Genomic DNA, 23,541 nt, shown 5'->3' on the forward strand with positions numbered 1-23,541 from the left:
TCTTCAAGCAGTATTTGATGTGAGTTCTGTGATTACTGGAAAAAAGAACCCCGAACAACACCATTTCTCTGACAGTCCCAAAAGATTACAACCTGTTGTTTCCAAAGGAGGACCCGGGTTTGGCCCTTCTACTGGATTTCAATCAGATTCGTAACCGCATATTTTGTTTATTCTGATTTAATCCAAGAACAGATAGTTGGTGATACATGTGCACCATTGTTACGAGTTTTTCAGTGCAGCACCAAGTGTTCCTTCGTTTTTGCTCACCCTGATTATTATCCGTTACGAAAACAAACATATCAGTCAATTAGCATTGAAATTCGTTCTGACAGCGGCGAGTTGTTCCACTTTATTGGCGGCAAGACAATAGTTTAAATTACACTTCCGGAAAGTGCAGGATGACTGATTATCTCAGATATTACACACTGCAGGCAGGTGGAGCTCAAGTGTTTACGGGACCCCTAACACAGCATGGGTACGGATTAGGTAGCATTTTCAGAAGTCCCTTCTCCTTTCTAAGTCCACTTTTAAAACCTGCAGCCCAATTTGTCGGTCGTCAAGCCTTAAAAGCCGGTCAGCTATGATAGGAGATGTATTGGAAGGGGTACCTGTACGTCGAGCCTTTATAAACAGAGCATCAGAAGCTGGGAAAACCATTGCTGAAAAGGCTAAGAGCCGATTACTTCAGAAAGGTCAAGGAAGCAAGAAGAAAAAAACGAATACTAAAAAGCGCGCAAACGAGATGACATCTTTTGCTGAGGATATGATGTCAGAGTTAGATCGATTTTCCCACCCTCGTGCCAACATGTGTGTGGAAAGAAGTTCTTATGTCACCTACCAACCAATATCCAGTACCGACAGTGGAGTCCCTGTGGAATTTTGCATACTAGGTACATCTGAAGAATACTTGGATTTGGGAAAATCATACCTACGCGTTCGTTGCGCATCACTGACATTGATGGTAAACCTATTGAAGATTCTTCAATTGGTGTCGTGAACATTTTTTTTCATTCCCTGTTCAGTCAAATTGACTTTTTTCTCCAAGATAAACTAGTGAATGTGGCATCGGACACGTATCTTTATAGGGCTTATATTGAAAACCTGCTAAATTATGACAGAGATGCTAAAAATAGTCAACTGATTGTTTTTAGCATCTCTGTTAAAGATGACGTGGCTAATGTTAGTGATATATTTACCAAAAGTGAATGTGGGATGCATAGACGACAAGCTCGAATTAACCAATCGAAAAGTATTGAGATGCTTGGGCGAATACACGCTGACATCACGCATCAAGACCGGTACTTGATCAACAACGCGTTTCTGTTCGTGTTCGTATGGTTCGCAGTTCTCCCGAATTTTATTTACTGACTGCAAATGCTGATACTAAGGCTAAAGTGCAAATTGAAGAGGCTATACGTTTTGTCCGCAAAGTCAAAATAAACCCAAAGATTCAACTGGCTCACCTGTCTGTGTTAGACAAGTCAAACATGGTACATCCCATCAATCGAGTGCAAGTGTCTTATTTTTCGATTTCAAGGGTATGTCAGATGCCACACGAGACAATCTGTATCTAGGTGAAATACCATCTAGATTAATTATTGGATTAATTAGTGATGGATTTAATGGCACTTTCAACAGATTTAATTTTCATCATTTCACTCTGAATTTTCTTGTTGTGACAGCTGATGGTATTCAGTATCCCTCACAACCTTTGACTCCGAACTTCAAAGAAAGGCATTACAGCAGATGTTACATGTCACTGTTCACATCGCTAGGCATATGGAACAGAGACTGTGCTAATGACATTTCTTATGAGGAATACGTAAAGGGAAATGTTCTCTATGGATTTGACTTATCGCCAGATCAAAATGCCGTCTCCCCCCCCCCCCCCCCCAATGTCAGCCTGTTAAGAAGAGGAAGTGTGCGAATCGAAGTTAAATTTGCTCAACCTCTTCCTGAAAACATCACAGTGGGTTTTTATGCAGAATTTGAGTTTACGTTATCCGTAACAAAGGATCCTTATGTGTTACTGGACTATGAACACTGAACAATTAGTAAGCATACTAGAGTTAGAACTCACCACAAGAAAAGTGGGTTTAGGAGTTTGTGCTCGTGAAGAATTGCCACAACATCCGATCAGAAAACAACAGTCGATGTTCGTCGTGAACACAGATCCGACCTGGTTGCCAGGACAACATTGGCAAGCTATCTATATTAAAGACAAACACGGCGATTTTTTCGATAGCTTCGGTCATCCACCCCGAAAGCGATATTGTTAACTTTCTGAATATCCACACTAATAAATAGCATTATAATACTGTACCTGTACAAGCTAAGGAATCTGTCGCGTGTGGTTTGCACTGTGTATATTTTTTAATAGAGATGTCGTGGTCTTTCCATGCAAAATATTATTCTAAGGATTTGTGGTTAAATGATATTGTAGTAACTTATGCTTTTACAGATCATTTTCTGAAAATAAAAAATAATTTTTAAAAAAATTGTTTTTTCACTTACCATTTTTTCCACACCAGTTTCTTTTTCCCACGCAGCTTTCGGGGAGATAAAAAGACGAAGGTACTATTGGTTCTTCGAGCTCTCCTGCGAGCGGGGAGTGGACTGGAAGCATTTTCCGCACTGGGACTGGCTGATGTTGATAGTTGACGGGAATGGTTCTGGGATTCGGTTTGTTCAGTGAAGGTTCTGGATGTGACAGTCTATAAGGCATATTCCGGTAATTGGACCACATTTTTTATTAAGCTAAAAGCACAATAAAGAAATAAAACCCGACAAGTTTCGTAAGTCGTTTGACTTACATCTTCAAGGGTAACAGTTAACTTAAAGTTTAAAATACAAAGAAAAGAGAAATTATTAGTACTAGTTTATGCAATTGTAGCCGTCTGACTTCATAAAATTAAAAATCAGAATGCAGATTCAAAGCAGTACTAAGTTTAAACAATGCTGGATGATGTCACGTTCTGTTCTTCACGTTCATAATGTCCGACGTCTGATTGAGGTATATTTTTTTATCAAAGCTAACCAATAGAATTAAGACATTGGTTTTTATTGCATTGTGTAGGAACTCTAAGCATGTTTGCAGCTTCTTTAAATTTCCTTATATAACAGTTTTTTTTCTATCTAAGACTTGTTTGTTTTCTTCCAGAGTACATTGTGGCCGGTGGAAGTGGTATGAAAATCTAGACCTGATTTGTGTTCTCTTCTGTTTTGTACATCCATTTGGTGTTCTCCGACCTCTAATTTAGCAAAACATCTCACCAACATGATTTTACCTCACGCAGGAAAAACATCTTCTTTCATCAAGAACAGTGCAGATTTTATTGAGAAGGTAAAAGATATTTACATTGGACCTTTAGACATCTTCACAAGTTTGGATGTTATCAGCCTATTTAAAATGTTCCAAGAAAGGAAACTGTGAATCTCCTTGAAGATCTCTTTCCTCCGGATATCGTAGATCTTTATAAACATTGCATAAATAATATTTTTTTCATGTATAAAGATAAATTTTGGAAACAAAACGAAGGATTGGCTATGGGCTCTTCCCTCTCTCCAGCTTTAGCTAACCTATTTATGGAAAATTTTGAAAATAATGCTTTAATCAATTATCGTAAAAAACAAAAAAAAATTGGCTACGCTATGCAGACGATATTTTCATCATATGGCCAGGAACAACAGATGAACTCATTGCTTTCAAAGATTACCTGAATAATTTACATAGGAATGTAAAATTTACTTTAGAACAAGAAGAACTTAGAAAACTTCCTTTTCTTGACATCCTATTAGAAATCAATGAAAAAGATAATAACATTTCTTTCTCAATATATAGAAAACCTACCAACACAGGAAGATTTCTTAATGCTGCCTTACACCACCACCCTTCGGTAAAAAATAGGTCTGATAAAACCCCTGAGGGACAGAGCTTATAATATTTCCAGCACAGAAAAACAGAGAAATGAAGAATTGGAATATTTAACACAGATCCTCAAAAAATGATTATGAACACAAGACTATCAAAAAAATGCTCCACACATCTCCTAAAAGCATCCCACAGAAACAAGATTTCAAAAACGCCATCACGCTTCCATATATCAAGAATGTTACTGACAAGATGGCTAAATTACTAAACAAACATAACATCAAAATAGCCTTTCTTCCGCCGGAAAAAATTTCAAGATTTCTATATTCCCCGAAATCTTCACATCAACCTTTAAAAAAAACCAGGTGTTTATAAAATTTATTGTTCTTGCTGCATCTGCTACGTAGGACAGACAGGAAGATCTGGGGAAATATGCATGAACGAACACTAAAAGGATGTACAAAACAGAAGAGAACACAAATCAGGTCTAGATTTTCATACCACTTCCACCGGCCACAATGCACTCTGACAGAAAACAAACATGTCTTATATAGAAAAAAAACTGCTACATAAGGAAATTTAAAGAAGCTGCAAACATGCTTGGAATTCCTACATAATGCAATAAAAACCAATGTCTTAATTCTACACTAAGTTTAGTCAGCTTTGATAAAAAATATACCTTAGTGAGACCTCGGACATTATGAACGTGGCATCATCCAGCATTGTTTAAACTTATCACTTCTTTGAATCTGCATTCTGATTTTTTAATTTTATGAACAGTCAGACGGCTATAACTGTATAGTATGAACTATTAAATTCTCTTTTTTGTTGTTATAAAGTTTGAGTTACCGTCTACCCCTGAAGATGTAAGTCAAACGACTTATAAAACTTGTCGGGTTTTATTTCTTTATTTTGCTTTTAGCTTAATAAAAAATGTGGTCCAATTACTGGAATATGCCTTATGAACTTCTAAACCATAGAAACCTCCAGTGACAGTCTATGTTCCCGTTGCTCTCCTTCTGTGTGAGCCTATTGGTTTTTCAAACCTAAATACTTCTGCAAAACAACTAAATATGCTTTTACTTTTTCATCTGGATTTTGATTTCTCATTTTTAAAATGGCACTCATCTCATCATCTACTGTGTACAGTTCACGCTCCTCTGGTGATTGGAGGAGTGTAAATTTTTTAAACATATGATTCATTTTCTAATAAGTGAACTCAATAAAAGAACAAATTCTTTATTGAGAAAAAAAAATGCCTAATAATGGAAACAGTGCTCCCCCGTGCTGTAAAACCAGTTTTCTTCTAGTAATGAAGGGAAGCGATTTGTTGCTTATTGCTCTTATAATTTTTTTCCCTTCGTAGGCGTGACTTATTTTTTAGTGGAATATTTCCAGATAAAACATTTTTGCAGATTTCAAAGAGCGTGGTGATTTGGCTGGAGGTGCAGTGTTTTAAAGCATCATTTGCTTGTTTGGGAGAGGAATGAGATATTCATATCGTTTGAGTCTATCAGTCATTCAGGAATAAACACTGTGTTGCGTTCTTCTCCTGGCAAGATCCGCGACTGTAAGCATAAAATATCAGGTGTTTCCTGTCTAAAGTCTAAAATGATATATGAGTGATATATGATATATGGCTTTTGTACTTGGGAAGCTAAATGAGAAAATTGTAAAGAGTTTCGGAGATTTTTAAATGCAATAACATAATGGCTATTGAGAGAAATTGTCCGAAAATGTGTTCTTTTACAGAATAAAGTTTGTGTCAGTAGAATGACACCGAGGTTACGGTGATGTGAATCTTTTATGAAAACATCAGCTATTTCCGTGCTGTCCTTAGGCTGGTGAACCAAATCATCGATTATGATGATTTGGTTCACCAGCCTAAGGACAGCATAAATTTCTCAAATTTGAATCAAATTCAGGTAACTTCAAACCATTCACGAATTCTGTTGGTAAATATTTTTATTAATTTATCCTGATTTTCACTGTAACAGTAAACGATTCGATCCGGTGGTGGTTTGATTAGTTGATTACAATGTTCTATCAGAGACAACACGAATGTTGTTTTTCTGACTGAGTAGCTCCTGAAATAATGCATGTAAATCGATGTATGAACATAGCGAAAATGATAACATAATTAGACTGTGATTATTTTTATATAATCATACATCATGTAAAAACAGATAGATAGTTGTTTTTAATATAAAAAAAATCTCCCTATCAAGATTTTTTTTTATCACAGTCACCATGTAATCATGCCAAGAAGAATTTTTTCTTTTTAAATTCTAAGAAATTGTGGAATAATAGTAACAATAACAGTGATGTGTGAAAACTGCACAAGAGAAGGGCGACACTGCAAATTATCGTGTTAGGAAACAATCATGGATTTTTACCTACCAGGTAGAATATTTTTTAGTTTTCTGTCCCGTAGACGGCATCGTTTGCTTAAAGGGTATGTGATTGTAAGGAATTATCCTTTAAAATAGCTATAGGGAAAAATGCATGTGTCTGTTGACACTATGCGCTTCACAAAAGTGTATCCAAATCTTTTTGTTGTTTTGAGTTGACAGTTCCATTTGTCTCTATGGACAGAAAATGGTACAGGAATTTGGATGTTTTTTGGCTTACCCCTTACTGCTGCTATCATAGATTCCAGATTAATATCAGTGGCCACACGAGAATTTAAAGTAATGCCTTTGCATTTGGTCACAATCCTACCTCCAGCGTTCTATAGGAATAAGATTTGGGGCCTGTGGTAACAAACTCAAGTATAAAGTCACTCGAGTTTGTTGCCTAGCTCCCCAGTCAGTAATTGCCCTGTTTTTCACTGAAAATGACAGAATCGGTATCTGCACACCAAAGCTGTCTTTGCAAAGGTTCCATGACCTCCTATATGAAGAGATGACAGCATTCCCTTTCCTATTTTCAGGCTTGGTGCCTTCAATAGGAGGGTAGGCAACCATCATCTGCTCTTCTGAAACTAGCCTGGCATCTTAGATAATTTTACTGTTATCTAAAAATAGTTCTACGAGGTCGTCATAAGAGGAAATTACCTGAGTGTGAGTTCTCAACATTCTCATACCAAGACGTGGCCATAGGGAATTCAAACAAAGCTTAGCAAGTGAACGTTTACCAGGGTTTTTACTAATGTGTTCACTATTCAGCATAATACCTTCCTTTAGAAAAAATTCATCCACACAAGACTTCAGTTTTTACCTTCAGGCTATCCAGATGCTTCTTGTTTCAGCTTCAGAAAGGTATCAATGTAGTGAGCAAAGAAGTTTTCTTCACCTTCAAATTTTTAGAAAAATGCCACACCTCATAAAAATTCAATAACTTTATAACCATGAGCACGTGCTAAATCTAATTCTGGAGTGCACCAAAAACCTGTAAAAGATCGGTTCGTATGGGAGCACAATGGTGCCATTTCGGAAGCACATGTTCCACAAGGGGGAAGAATAATTTTTTGTTCATTGTGATGGGAAAAACCGGTAAAAAGAGTTTGGCAGGTACTTCCACTTTTGCATGGCAAATACCAAAGTATACCCTGGGAGAATAGTCGAAATTATCAAGATTAACTTCGGGATGCCCCTTAGGAAATACCTGGTATTTCATTACCCATGGATAAAGGCTATTGAAGTCCAAATAGCGAATAACTTCCCCTTCTGACTGAGTTTTGTGATACATTTTGTAGTAGTCAGTTCGACCACCATGAAGAGCACTATGAGGTAAAATGGGATCTGGAATTTTAAGAGTAGCAATAAAGTTTTTCATGGCTGTGTTTTGAAAAATTTCTGTATTAAATTGGCATTCTCAAATTGAGATCACATCGAATCCTTTTCTATTCAAATAGTTTTCGCGATCCTTTGTTTGCTCACAAAGGGTACTCATGTTTGTATGTTTGGTAAGTATTTGGTCTGTAACATTCCTGACAGCCATGGTGGAAGCAGCCGTAGTATTCATATAAAAAGCTTCCACATTTCCCATCGACAAAATAAGGTCCGATGCACACTCCCCCCCCACAGAACGTGCATGTTGTATGGTTATGTTTTTCTGTTGTTCTTGCCATTTGAGATAAGCCAAAGCCTTTCGACTTTGCACGTTTCCCCCCCATTAACCCAGAGCAGGAAGTATGGCCAAAGTGTTAGGTTTTAAAAAGTTCTGGAGAAATACTTTCAAGCATACTCCTGCAATTTTAATGTCATGAAGAAATGGATCAATCTGGGTGAGCTGTGCAAAGAGAGAGGGAGAAAAGTGTTGCAGCTGTCATGCAAAACATGCACGTCATCCTTTGTATAAGCCAAAAGTTCCATTTTCAGACAGTATTCACTGTCTAGCCGATTTTCGTACCAACTCTCGAACTCTGTACGAGTTTCTTTGTTAATAAATTCTGGCTGGAAATATGATTTTTCGGGGATCACTCCGCGATAATCCAGAGAATCGGACGTATGGAACTTATGAGGAAAGAAACCCTTACAAACTTCTGGGAGATAGAACATGGCTGGAAGTTTCCTCAGATCCACACTAATGTATGAAAAACTATCAAGAAATCTGATGTTTAATGGGTCATAATAGATAACAAGTATCTTCCATCCATCAAACACTACACGGGATTGGAAATTTTTTACAAAAAGATAACCGTCAAAACCACGAAATTTGTGTGCAATCGCACGAACATTTTTGTATTTTGGTTTGATTTGACAGTGCGAATGATCTTACCATCTTGATCCGTTTCATGATATTCTTGACAGAAAAACAACTTGTCTAGGAACTGACCCACACAGTTTTCACCCCAGAACTCACGTTTGTGACTACCAAAATCAGCTATACAAAATAATTGAACATGACAATGATTTTTAGGAATAGTTTCTGTGCCAAAATAAATCATAGAAACTTGCTTATTTGAGACCTCCGATTTTTGCAATAAAACACATCTGTTTTGGGTGCTCTGATATGCAGTGGTAGCAGTAATTTTCAGATGGAGAGACATGGTTTTTATCTGTAGAGAAAGTAGCCAAACACTGCCTGCAATGATAGAATTTTGAACAAATATTATTTTGTATGTGCAAATCCAGCATTCATTGCCATAGCAAAATCTATTGCATGACTCACACAAAAGAAGATTCTGCACACTATGATTGGCGTTTGTGCAGCAATGGATGCACACATTTTGGCATCTATGCATTTGCAATTTGATCGATTGTTTGAATGTTTTCAAACAACTGGGGCAATAATAGTTATTCCCAAATAGAGCTGGCACACTATGCACTAAATCATAATGAGAGCTGTGGTATAAAAGACAGATCTGTTTGTTTGCATTTGGTCCCCAAAACACCTCAGAAAAATCAGCATCTGCCAAAAAAATTACGATTTGGTATTCTGGAGTCCAATGCTTTTGAAAGAGACCTGCTTCTGGAATACCACAAGAAGTGAGCAGAACCCCTGCAATTTTGTGGAGAGTTAAAGCCCTCTTTATTTGTATCTTTTTTACAATCTAACAGCACTTCTCTGTATGTTTGGGCATCATCAGTGTGCAGAAACACCCACACTTTTACTTCAAGACATGCAGATCACCCAAAAATTGATCGACAACTACGAAAGATGAAATACAGAAGTTGAAGAACTTGGATACCCAGCAGCAAATGTTCAACAAGCAAAGAACACAGCACCAGTGCATTGTCAAAGCCAGCTTTGTGGTAAGCGAAAAAATCGCTAAGCATTCTAAGTCATTTGGTGAAGGAGAATTCATCAAAGAATGTCTGCTGCATGTTGCAAGTATAATATGTCCTGAAAAGAAAAAAGACATCGAGAATATTTGTTTGTCGAGACATTCTGTTGTTCAGCAGATAAAAATTATGGCTGATGATATCAAAAAAAGTTTAAAAGAGAAGATTGCTAGATTGGAAGCAATCTGGAAATTGAGGAGTTGATGCGGATTTCAACATCACAGAAGAATTATTGGCACTTTGGCCGTTAAAAGGAACAACTACCGGTGAAGATATATTTGAAACAGTCAACACAGTCTTCGAGAGATTTGGTCTTAAATAAAGTTCACTATCTGGCATATGCACTGATGGAGCCCCTGCAATGGTTGGTGCACAGAAGGGATTTATTGGAATAGTTTATGAAAGAGCAATAGAACTACAGATCCATCCGGAAAATTTAACAAATTTTCACTGCATTATCCACCAACAAAATCTGTGTGCAAAATCGATTAAATTCACAAATATTATGGAAATTGTAGTAGCCAGTATAAACTTTATTAAGTCATGTGCACTTAATCACCACCAATTTAAGGAGTATTTGGCAGACCTATTTTCGGATTATGAAGATGTGTCTTATTATTGTGAAGTGAAGTGGTTGAGTAAAGGTAAAATGTTAAAACGATTTTATGATCTGAGACAAGACTGCAGATTTTATGGACATAAAAGGAAACACAATTAACAAAGTAAAAGATGATGAGTGGGTGTGTGATTTAGCATTCCTTGTAGATGTCATTGGATCCCTAAACGAACTGAATCTTAAATTGCAAAAACAAGGACAATTGGTTCATGAACTGCATGGACATGTCAAAGCTTTTTGTAAGAAACTAAGATTGTTGGAAAGTCAGATAAGAACTAAAAATTGTTATCATTTTCCTACTCTAGCAACTCATAAAAATATCCCTTATAATTGTTATGGAGATGAACTGAAAGCACTAATAGAGCAATTTGATACAAGGTTTGCCGATTTCAAAAACAAAGACTCCACATTCACTATATTTGCTCGTCTAGTGGATGCTGATGTAAATAATGTGCCAGAAAACTTACAGATGGAATTGAGCTTCAGGCAGATTTATTGCTAAAATCACAATTTAACAACATTGCTCTGATGTATTTTTATAAATTTTATTTGGTAGAAGAAAAATATACAAATTTATGTGCCTTTTCAAGAAAAATCATTTGCCTTTTCGACAGCACATATATGTGTGAACAGTTTTTTTCAAGGATAAAATAGAATAAATCAAAAACTCGGACAAGAATAACGGACAAAAACTTCGAAAATTCTATGCGATTATCCTTAAGTAATATTAATCAATATTGATAGTCTTGTGGTTCAAGTACAAGGCCAATCTTCACATTAAATTGTTAAGTCGTTCATTATATTATAAAATTTATGTAGCGCTTTATACAAAAGCATTATATGATAAATAAATGAAATATGAAGTAGCAACTTGTTTTAATTAATTAAATATTAATTTATTTTATTTAATAATTTGATACGGCCCTTGACTCAGAGATAGAATGATAATTTGGTCCCCGAACTAGGAAAGGTTGTCCATGCCTGGTCTAAACTAATGTTCACATAGTCTGAAAGAGGATCGAATGAGCGGATATGACTCAGTCATCTTCAAGAAAAGACACCTTTGAAGAACACTGCAATTTGAAGTTACCGCTCGTTGCCGGATATTACTCATGAAAAACACAACACACAACGGTCACTACTGCGAGGAAAAACATAACATGATCCCACAGGTTGAAATCTAAAGGGAGAAGTACTCAACTCGATTTCAGGTTACAGTATTTACAGAAATATGGTTCTTAATACTCGAGAAATTTTGGTTTGGTAGTCTTCTCTTGGGTTCCGTACAAATATTCCCAAACACGATCCTCGTTATGAAGGTTAACTTCCGAAGGAGCCATACCGATAACGTGGTGTGGTGTGAGGTTATAAGTATGTACAAGGGTTAGCAAAACTTTCGTATAACTTTTACTTTTATTATACGTCATCCATTTGTAGATCTTTGTTTTCAATGTTCTGATAAATCTTTCTGCAATCGGTGCTTTCATTTCGTCCTGGTCGTGTAGAAATGAATATTATGGTTCTTAAACAATGCACGAACTTTCTTCTTGCAAAACTCTTTTCCTTTATTTGTGTTTATGTAAAATGCACTTCTTTAAAAATAGACTCGAAAAAGCATTAACAACAGAGTCTGCTGATTTTTTTCTTCAGTGTTCGAACCCACGCAAATCGGTAAAAATAATCAATGCATAAAAGAAGAAACACGCCCCCATTCTCTTTTGCATGGAATGACATATTTGCCAAATCACATTGAAAAGTGTGTAAAAGTGTCGGGACTTTGATCTGATTGCATTTAAATGTCTTCTAATGGGTTTTTGTCTCACCCAAGTAGGCTGTGTTGCTAACCATCTTTTCACAGTTTCATGTGGCAAATTTGTATGTTTCTGTAAAGCTTTGATACTTCCAAAACTAACTACTGTATTAGGATTATTGTAATCTGTTAACGTTTCCATCATTAACAATAAGTTTTTTTTCTTTGTAGGTAAAAATCAAGAACCATTGCAAAAGTGGCAGATTCTTGCTTTTATAGCAGTACTGCTAATATAAGTATATGTTGAAATTGCCATACTCATCTGGGAAGCAGTATCAAAATCAGCCAATCGCACAGGTCTCATGAGAGAAATGTTGCGACAAGGAAAACACCACATGCAGTGGTGATGTGTGAAAATTCCTATTTCTCTATGTAACATTCAGAAAGATAACATTGTAGATAATATCTGTGAAATAAATGTGTAAACTTAAACATGAACAAATGGCGTCGTTGATGTGTTATGCATATTTAAGTAAGATTGCTTTTAAAATCACAGTGAATTTAGACACAATTTGTTTATTTATTTATTTATTGAACTTTAAGATCTTAATTTAGACAAATCAAAATATAAATATGGAAGAACATCGGCTGTGATTATGAGCTCAATAAATCGACCGTGAGATGCAGTGATTAATACCCCTGGAGGGTAACAGACGGCAATGCAGTAGCCAATGAAGTTCTAACTCAGGCTCGGCTATTGCTGTTACCCTCCTGCCACGATCAGAGCTTTAATAGCTCAATAACACCTTATCCCTACACTGTCCTCTACAGATAATGGGGAAGATGAAAAACATTCTTGCTTCGCCCGTTTAAGCCAGTCCTTATAAGGACTAAATCAAAATATTTGGATGAATTTTGAATAAAATATGAATTAGAATGAGAATATGAATATAGAATAAAATATGGAATGAGCTATGGAAAAAAAATTGTGTTTGTGGGACACCAGCATATAATTAAATTATTCAGAAAAGCCTAAACGCTGCCACCCTCTACACTGTACTCTATGAATTCCCATAGTCTTTTAACAGGAAAGAAATACCCAAACTGTATTGGAAAATTAGTACTGCCATCTATAGAGATCCAAAGACAAAATTTGATGACAATGACGAATGTTTGTCACCCTGGAAAAATTCCAAGATATCTTATCTCTAAAACATCGCCCACAATTCCATAGGTAAATCAAAACACCATGTGATATCACAGTGACATATTTTCCCCAGAAATTTCCAAACACATAACGTCACGATTCCTTATCTCAAAAACATCACTCACAATGAAATACGAACCAAATGCACCACGTGATGTCCCTGACAGAATGGGGCCCCCAGCGAAATTTCTAACTCTATCTTATCACTAGCCATCACCCATAATGCCATATGCAAACCATTTATTTATCTACAACTCATAACAACATACGTCCATAGCACAGACGTCGCTTCCCCTATTCACCCTACCTCTGTTTGGTTTAAAGTGTCCCACCAATCATGACACGAATCCTTATCCAGTAATATATCTTCCTTTTCCATTCAAAACAATAATGTCGCTTATTTACAACTAATAAATGACGTCACTAATCTTCATCTGATAACAACACACATCCACGACACTGACGTCGCTTCCCCCATTCGCCCTACTCCTATTTGGTTTAACGTGTCCCACCAATTATGACACGAATCCTTATCCACTAATTTATCTCACCTTTTCTATTCAAAACAATAACATCACTTATTTACAACTAACAAAATACATCACTTATCTTCACCTGATAACAACACACATCGACGACATGATTCCTTATCTTATTTGAACTTGATCTTGTTCAAAGTGCCCCACCAATCATGACACGAATCCTTATCTCCAACCACACCCACAATTTCATATGCGAACAAAACAAGAAACGTGACGTCACTCACACATATGTTCCCCAGAAAAATTCCAAACATTCCAAACTCAAGACGTCACACACAGAATGATGTCATCAGATGAACAACCAATCACGTCACGATTTCTTATCTTCTCTTGATCTTATCAGAAGTGGCTCCAATACTACTACTGTCATTCAAGGCACAGACTAGAACTGTTGTTTCCGATTACATTAGCAACCTTTCTCATTTATTAAAAGTGATTGGGTTACATGTATAAACAGTGGGCTAGTATTAGCCTTTTTAGAATTTTTATAATATATTTATAATTTATAATATCTTTCCTCATGGGCTCACTTTAGTGAGTACAGGCATAGCAAACCTGAGATTCCTGATGCTGGAACATGCCTTACTTCATGTAATATACATCTGTTATATTATCTGTAGACTGGTCCTTTCCCCTTCTTTCTTTCCCACAGAAGGGGGAAAGCTAGTTCCAAAAGGTGCCAGTCCCAAGCCTGGATAAATGGCAAGGGTTGACATCAGGAAGGGCACCTGGTCTTAAAACTTCACTGCCAGCTCTAGCAATGATTAAATGAGTCGAAAAGAAAGTGATACAAGGGCTAGGGTGTATCCCTTAAGCGACATGCAGTCACATCGCCCTACAGCTGTGAGAAGTGGATGAGGGCTACCGCATCAACGTGGGTGCGGTTAAAGCACTGAGCCCAGCAAATGGAGAGAATGTTGGGAGTGGGAACGTTGAATATTGGAAGCATGACTGGAAGGGGAAGATAGGCGGCAGACATGATGGAGAAAGGAAGTTGGACATTTTATGCATGCAGGAGACAAGGTGGAAGGAAGAAAAGGCAAAGGAACTAGGAGACGGGTATAAATTGCTCTATTCTGGAGCGAATAAAAAGGGAAGAAATGGAGTCGGAATTGTGGTGTGTGGCAGAATGAAGGGCGAAGTACTTGAAGTGGGTAGGAGGAACGACAGGATCACGAATAAAACTGGGTCTTGGAGAAGAGCAACTGGTCGTCTTGTGTGTATACACCCACAAGTTGGCTGTATAGCAGAACAGAAAGATGAATTCTGGAAATTTCTAAATGAAGAAATGAGGTAACTGGAAGAAAACGAGATGGTGATTGTCGGAGGAGACTTGAACGGACACATAGGGAGACAGAATAGAGACTGTGAATGGGTGCATGGTGGCCATTGAGTGGAAATGATGAACCAGAAAGAAGAGAGGATTTTGGACTTTGCAGTAGTGTTTGATCTGGCAATTGTGAACTTCTGCTTCTGTAAGAGGGAAGAGAATTAGATGACAATTAGAAGTGGCAACAATAATTCACAGATTGATCACATTTTGACTAGAAGAAAACAACTTAAGGCAGTGACAAATTGTAAGGGAATCCCAACAGATTAAGTAGCGCACCAACATCTTCTGCTGTGCGCAGACTTTAAAATAATGTCGAAGATAAGAACCTTTGGAAGCCATGGGAGGAAGAAAATTAAGTGGTTTCGTTTAAAAGAAGAGGGTGTGAGGAACCGTTTTAGGGAGAAGGTGTTAGAGAAGATTTCGGATGGACTAGAAAGTGTACAAAATTGGTGGAAACATAATTCAAAAGCAATTCTAAGCTGTGCAATTGAGGTGCTTGGTGAAACATCCGTAAAGATTAGAGAGCAGAAGGAGGGTTGGTGGTGCAATAATAATGTACAAGTGGCAGTGACAGCTAAGAGGGAAGGCAAAGCAGAAGTGGGACGAGTCAAGAGTGAAAGAGGACAGAGAGGGGTACAGAGAGAGAAAGCAAGAAGCGAAGGGAGTTGTTGCACAGGCGAAGGCCATGCATATCAAGACATTTATAATCAACTGGAAACAAAGGAAAGACAGAGAAAGCTTTATCGATTGGAAAAATGTAGAAATAATGCATCAAAGGACATCGTACATGTGAGGCAGATCAAAAGACTCTGGAGGAAGGGTATTAAGGAGGGATGCGGATATAAGAAGCAGATGGAGAATATTCTTTGCAGGACTTTTGAATGAAGAAAATGCAAGGACTCACAGAGAAGATGGGGAGCCTAATGAGGGGATGGTGTAGAACATCAGTAGAGTGAAAGTGAAGAAAGCCATAAAGAGGATGAAAGAATGGATAATCCGTAAGCCCTGACAGGATCCCAGTGGAGTCATGGAAGGCACTAGGGGAAGTGGGAATTGACCTGCTGTGGGACCTGTTCATAAAAGTTTGTCAACAGGAAAATATACCTGAGGAATGGAGGGAAAGTACCCTTGTCCCCATCTACAAGAGTAAAGGGGATGCACAAAAGTGTAAGAATTACAGAGGAATAAAGTTGATGTCCTACACAATGAAAATCCTAGAAAGGGTTCTTGATGGAAGATTGAGGAAGGAGGTGGAGATTGCAAAGGAGCAATTTGGCTTCATGCCTGGTCAATCGACGACAGATGCTATCTTTGGGTTATGACAGATGATGGAAAAGTTTCGAGAGAAACAACGGGAGCTAAATCTGGCATTTATTGATCTGGAGAAACAGTATGATAGAGTGCCAAGGCAAGAAGTCTGGAAGTGTCTGAGGGAGAAGAAGGTACCGGAGAAATGTGTCAGGTTGGTATAGGAGAAGTACAGAAATGTAAAGACAAGAGTTCGAACATGCCTGGGAGAGACAGAAAGCTTTCCAGTGACAGTTGGCTTGTTTGCATCAAGGGTCAGCATTAAATACATTCCTGTTTAATATTGTGATGGAGGTGGTGAGGGAGGAGGAGGTGAGAGAAGACTCGCCTTGGACTCTGTTGTATGCAGAGGACAACGTGCTGTGTGCAGAATCAAGAGAAGAAGCGGCAGCTAAACTGGAAAGTTGGAGGAAAGTACTGGAAGAGAGAGGTATGAGACTGAGCAGAAGTAAGACAAGGGTATATGTGTTGTAAAGTGGATGGCAGCCAGGAGACAGATCTGGAAGGAAATGTCATTAGGAAGGTCAGTGACTTCAGATACTTGCTAGTAGTTGTTCTTCCTGTTTTCTCCACGCAGTGGAGTCCACTGTCTAATCATACACTGAGTGGGAGGAGGTACAAACTCTCTCTCTCTCTCTCTCTCTCTCTCTCTCTCTCTCTCTCTAAAGCTTTATTTTCACGTTCTTTTGCATAATTGATTACTGTACAGATTACTTAATCTGGATTTTACAAATGGATTTGACAGGCTACCACATAATAAACTGGTATATAAGTTAAGGCAAATAGTATTGGAAAATCAGTTGGTTAATTGGATAGCAGACTGGCTTTCTAATCAATATCAAACAGTGGAGTATAGAGATGCCACGTCTCTCAGGAGAAGAGTTACCAGTGAAGTCCCACATGGTTCTGTTCTAGGGCCACTGCTGTTCTATTTGTTAGTTAATGATATTGCGAATGGTCTGCATGCTTATATTCAGCTGTTTGCGGATGATGCTAAGCTGGGAAAAGTTATTGGGAATGATGCAGATGTACTAATGCTTCAGAGCGATTTGAATAAAGTGGCTATGTGGGCAGACAAGTGGGGATGTCAATTTAACACCAGTAAATGCATGGTTTTGCATTTTGGATCTCAAAAAGTATCATATTGGACACGTTGTATTACAGGAGATGAGGGAAGCGTATGATCTTGGAATATTGGTGTATAAATAATTGAAGTTCAAGGGACATATTGCAATAATAATAAAAACAGCGCAAAGAAATGCCAGTATAGTAAGAAGAACACCGAAGAGATAAGGATGTGGTAATTTCGCTGTACAAGGCTTTGCTTAGACCACATCTGGACTACTGCGCATCTATTTGGTCACCTGCATTCCTAGGTGGGAAGCAAGCCGTGGAAAGAGTTCCGAGGCGAATAACAAAAGCAATATCGGAATTGTGGAATACTGATTATGAAGGCATGTTGAGAGAATGTAGATTACAGACGCTCGTCTGTAGGCAGAAGAGGGGCGATATGATTGAGACATATAAATTGCCAAGGGGGGGAGCTTATCAAATAGATACCGAAGATATTTTTCAAAGGGTTGAAGGAGGGAAAGGAAATAGAGACAAGAGGTCATTCTTGGAAGTTGTATAAAGGTGTGGTGCGTAAGAAAGTGTGGAATGACTTTTTTGCATGGAGGAGAATGGAATTTATTGCCAAACGAGATGGTGAATATGCAAACATTAAACCAATTTAAGATGGGGTATGATAAACATTATCTCTGTTAGAATGCATCTTACTATTGCCTCCCTTGATGGGTGTTGGTATAATAATAATAATAAAAACTTTGTCAGGATCATTAAATTAATTTTCTGATTTTTAATCTTTTCGTTCGTAATTCGTTCTCATTTGGAGAATTTTCGAAGCATCCGATGTATAACAGGACACTAGGTCATTTATTTATTTTAAAATTTTAAAGTTATTATATGTTTCATTATTTATTTGTATCAATATTTCTTCACTAAAAGGAAATATTTTTCTGTATTTGTTTTCGAACTTAAATTTATCATTACCACATTTCAAAATCAAAAGAAATTCCTCACCTCATAAAATCTCATAAAATTCCTCATTGTAAATTTCATCGTTATATTTTTTAATATCATACTTAGATCAAACAAGGTATTACTGATACCTAACTGGACGAATTTGTAATTTTTAGGTAGTGAAAAGACACCTGTTATAAATGTACTTGCATAAAAAAGGAATCATATCGTCAACAAATATTTTAGTAACTTCCTCATTACTATAAATTGGATTACCTGAGTTTGTAATCGATACATTTCGTATCATATGTTCGTTTCAATATTTACAGTGTCTTATACAAATTATATATACTATGGAAGAAGAAATATAATTCTAATTTAATTTGTAGTTCTGCTGTTTACAATTATTGTTCTACCTGATCTATTTTAATATTGCTCTTAATAAGTCCTTTTGAAAGCTAATTTATTTCCATATCTGGTGAAGGATTTAGAGAGAAAAATGCTGAGCATAATTGTATATCTAGACAACGTTCTGATTAAGAAATATTATTAATTACAACTTGATAATTTTGGATTACTTTTGTCAGTTCATGTAATTCATATATAATTGTTACCATTTCTACAAAAAAAAATTATGTCAATATCCAATTATGGCAAGGCATATCACTTCTAGAAACTTTTCTCATTTTCTGAAAGGTTTACGTGTATAAAGAGTGGGCTAGCTTTATCCTACCAGAATATGTAAATATAGCATATCGGGGTAACGATTATGGTGCTCGATTGAAAGCGTTTAATCTGCCGAGTTTGATAAGATTTTTTATGATGTAAATCCCAATAGGTTAACTACAAAAGGTTGTACAGTTGGTTGGATAAGGGATAAATTATCCGGAAATCGTGCTCACAAAAGACCAAAAATGAAATTTGCTCATTTTAAGTCTGTGGTCACTTCAGGTCTCACAGTTTGCTGTACAATTTCTGTATGCAGTGGAATAACGAATATTTGAAATTTCATTTGTGGTGTGTTTCTTGAAAGACAATTATTTCAAACAGCGTGAAGCGGAGGGAACCTATTCGAATAGAATAGGTTCCCGTATAATGCATTGCAAAAGACAATTCTGGAACCCTTCTTTCGACATAGGAACATCAATTCAGAAGAATCTTTCCCCCCCCAAAAAAAACCCTCACATCTAAGTATGATTGAGTTTAAGCAAATTTTGCTTAACGTTTGTTTAAGACATAAATTTTTTTATGTCATAATGAATTTATTATTTTCATAAAACCTTCGTTTCTTCCCAAATCTTATTATGATCACGTTAGCGAAACTTACATTTCAGTTGAAGGTCAGTTGGTCGAGCGCAAACGAAGATAGCAGAGATTTTTCTCTCATCCCGCATACAGCCAAATCGGCCAAGAGAACACGCGCAATTTACAGACAAAGAATACGCTAGATGGCATTGTTTGTATATGGTGGATAGCGTGCGTGCGTGCGTCCGTGTGTGCATGCAAATAGAGGATTAAGTGGTAGAAAGACGATGGGCAGCTGTACAGATTGAAGTGCGCTCCCACACGATGAGTCCGTGGATTCCTTGGAGTGATCACGTAGTAATAATAATAATCATATACGTAAGCAATATTTACTATATTCTCTACATGGGTGTTGATATATAATTGAAAAAGATATATTGCATATCGTTAATATTCTTTAATAATAAAATTAATTATTTTAACAGTTGTAAAAAATGTTGCTTTGTGTGTGTGTGTATATACTGTATATATATATATATATTTTTTAGTTGGATATTCTGTAGAATGTTTTACTGCAGGCATTTCACTTAAACGCTTTTATTGCTTTTAAGAGTTTCTTTCTTTCTTTATTATTTTTTTATCATTATTAATGTTTCAGTAATTGGTTTGTGAAATTCTGAAGTACTGGTAGTAGTAGTAGTAGTAGTAGTAGTAGCTGTTCTTCGTTTTTCTTCTTCAATCTAAGATTTGCTTAGCAAGTATAAACAAAGCTTCAAATTTATCCATTTATTAAGATTGAAACTAAGTATAACTAAAATAACAAACAGCTATGGCTAAAATTTATTATAAATAAATTATTAAAATTAAGGACTACACAGAACTAAATAGGTTTGAGGATCCAAATCAGAACCTTCTCTTATTTAATCATCCATTCAGGCTCTTAAGAGCAGGGGGTTTTAGGATGCGGGGCAACAGCGATCAATATTGGAGAAACTGTAATCATTTTATATTTTACCAATATAAATAAATATCTTCTTCCAATATTATTTTATATTGGAAGCAGACAGATTAGTCAAAGTTATCAGAGAAAATGACGGATTTTTAACTAGAGTTGAATTTAAAATATTATATAGAAAATAGTTCAGCATTCATGTGATATCTTGCTATTGCGTTTAAAACATGTTAATAAAATTTATATTCTTATATAGATAAAAAATTGTAATGTTTACCATATTACCATATACAAATAATGTCATCTACCGTGTTCTTTGTCTGTAAATTGCGCGTGTTCTCTTGACCAATTTGGCTGTATGCGGGATGAGAGAAAAATCTCTGCTATCTTCGTTTGTGCTCGACCAACTGACCTTCAACTGAAATGTAAGTTTCGCTAGCGTGATCATAATAAGGTTTGGGGAGAAACGAAGGTTTTATGAAAATAATAATTTCATTATGACAAAATTTATTTGTCGTAAACAAAAGGTAAGCAAACTTTTTTTAAACTTTTTTAAAAATTTGGGGGGGGGGCTGGAGATTCTTCTGAATCGATGTTCCTATGTCGAAAGAAGGGTTACAGAACTGTCTTTTTCAATGTATTATAATTTTTGAAACATTTGTTAGTGGACAGACATTAAGAAAATTTTATCCTAGTGGGTGGGGGGAGACTTTTATCTCACTATGGTAATAAATTCATTGACAAAATATTACTTTACTAACTCATGAAATTCCCATTTCCCTACTATTCATACCTCACTAGCTTTCGTGAAAGAATTTAAAAAACCTCAATTTCAACACATGAAAAATTATATTCTTCTTCTTCTTCTTCTTCTTATTATTATTATGAGACATCTCCAAAGTTATTATCAGTTGCATTCTGACCTATAACAGCGGAACCATCTCATCATTTTGTCTGCTGACTGCCTTCAGTGTTACAACAATCAAGCTTTACAATTAAAAATTAAAAAAAAAAGATAAAATTCCACATCCTCTGAGGCCCAGTCAAATCGAAAACTATTAAGAGGAGGGAACCTATTCTATTCGAATAGGTTCCCTCCGCTTCACGCTGTTTGAAATAATTGTCTTTCAAGAAACACAACACCACAAATGAAATTTCAAATATTCGTTATTCCACTGCATACAGAAATTGTACAGCAAACTGTGAGACCTGAAGTGACCACAGACTTAAAATGAGCAAATTCCATTTTTGGTCTTTTGTGAGCACGATTTCCGGATAATTTATCCCTTATCCAACCAAAAGTACGACCTTTCGTAGTTAACCTATTGGGATTTACATCATAAAAAATCTTATCAAACTCGGCAGATTAAACGCTTTCATTCGAGCACCATAATCGTTACTCCGATATGCTATATTTACATATTCTGGTAGGCTAACACTCGCCCACTCTTTATACACGTAAACCAATCACTTTTAGAAAATGAGAAAAGTTTGTAGAAGTGATATGGCTTGCCATAATCGGTACCCCGATTCCCGATATGCTATATTAGCATATACTGGTATCTGTGCCTTGAATAACAGTATGTCAGATTTTATATTTTACAAGTATGCACAGAAAATAAAGAAGTATATTTTAAATTAAACACACACACACACACACACACATATGTTACGGTTAAAGTGATAAATCCGGTTATTATTAATAATTACCAGTTGAAGTGAATAATTCCTAGAGGAGGAGTCTGGTAAATGTAATAAAAACGTGTTTATAGGTTTTATATATAGGTTTTCATTCTCAATAGAAATATAATAGCCTAAGTTAGGTTAGTTTATAATGAAAAAAATTAAGGAAAGTACTTTTTTTGCACTCAGTGAAATCAGAAATCAGAAATCGTTATAACCTAACCTAACCTAAAGTAAATTAACCTGGATGTCGCATGTCAAACCAGAGTGTAGTCGTAGTTTGTCGTGGGCAGATTAATGGGGATGAAAGATAAACGTTGTTGTGGGCAGAGCTTAATGATTGCGGGAAGATAAATGGGGATAACAAATAAAAGTTGTTATGGGCAGATGAATGGGGATAAACGTCGTTGCTGTGCCTCTTTCCTCATCAATGGAGAAAAACACTGATCAGTTCCTCTCTGATTTTGGGACCTTAAGGCATCTGTTGTCACTTATATATGCAGTATATATATATAAGAAGCGATTACAGACAGATATTTTCAAGTTCACGAAAGCATAATTTCGAATGCAACTGTTAATCACTTCGTAGACAGATGAATGGGGATGTCAGTGGGAGAGAGCTAATATCCCCATTTATCTGCCCATGGCATCAACGACGCTGACAACATCCCCATTCATGTGCCCATGGATGTTAGGTTAGGTTAGTGATTATAATGATTTCTGATTTCATTGAGCGCAAAAGAAGTACTTTTCTTACTTTGTTCATTATAAACTAACCTAACCTAACCTAAGCTGTTATAATTTCTATTGAGAATGAAAACCTATAAACATGTTTTTATAACATTTACCAGATTCCTCTAGGAATCACTTTAACCGGTTAAAGTGATTAATTCTAATTATTCACTTTAACCGGTATTTATTAATAATAACCGGATTTATCACTTTAATCGTAACATATATATCATCATATAGACAACTGAATTCAAAAAAGGTAAAAGTTTCGAATTTTACCGCAGCATAGGAAAATAAAGCTCCGTTTGTTCTACTAAAAGACATACACTCTGCCCAGGAGTTCCCATTGTCTCCATATTAGTACACTGATTAGGTTGGTTAATATAATAATATACATGAGAACATTTATGGCTCATGTTATATATAATTATCTTTAAATATACTTTTTAAATTTTTAAAATTTTAAATATTTTATTGAAATTTTCGCTATACAATTAAAAATTACTCTTTTAAAATTTTTTCATTGTTATTTTATATTAAACCACAAAATA

At 36.2% G+C, this 23,541-nt stretch overlaps 1 protein-coding gene across 1 annotated transcript in view; it reads right to left on the reverse strand.

Moving 5' to 3' along the window:
* Positions 1 to 23,541, reverse strand: part of LOC150100193 (transient receptor potential-gamma protein-like) — a 94,674-nt gene that overhangs the window by 41,739 nt on the left and 29,394 nt on the right. The window lies entirely within an intron of this gene.

This window comes from Typopeltis vanoorti, chromosome 13, assembly GCF_054136105.1.
Source record: "Typopeltis vanoorti isolate ZY-2024b chromosome 13, IOZ_Tvanoo_1.0, whole genome shotgun sequence".
Lineage (NCBI taxonomy): Eukaryota > Metazoa > Arthropoda > Arachnida > Uropygi > Thelyphonidae > Typopeltis > Typopeltis vanoorti.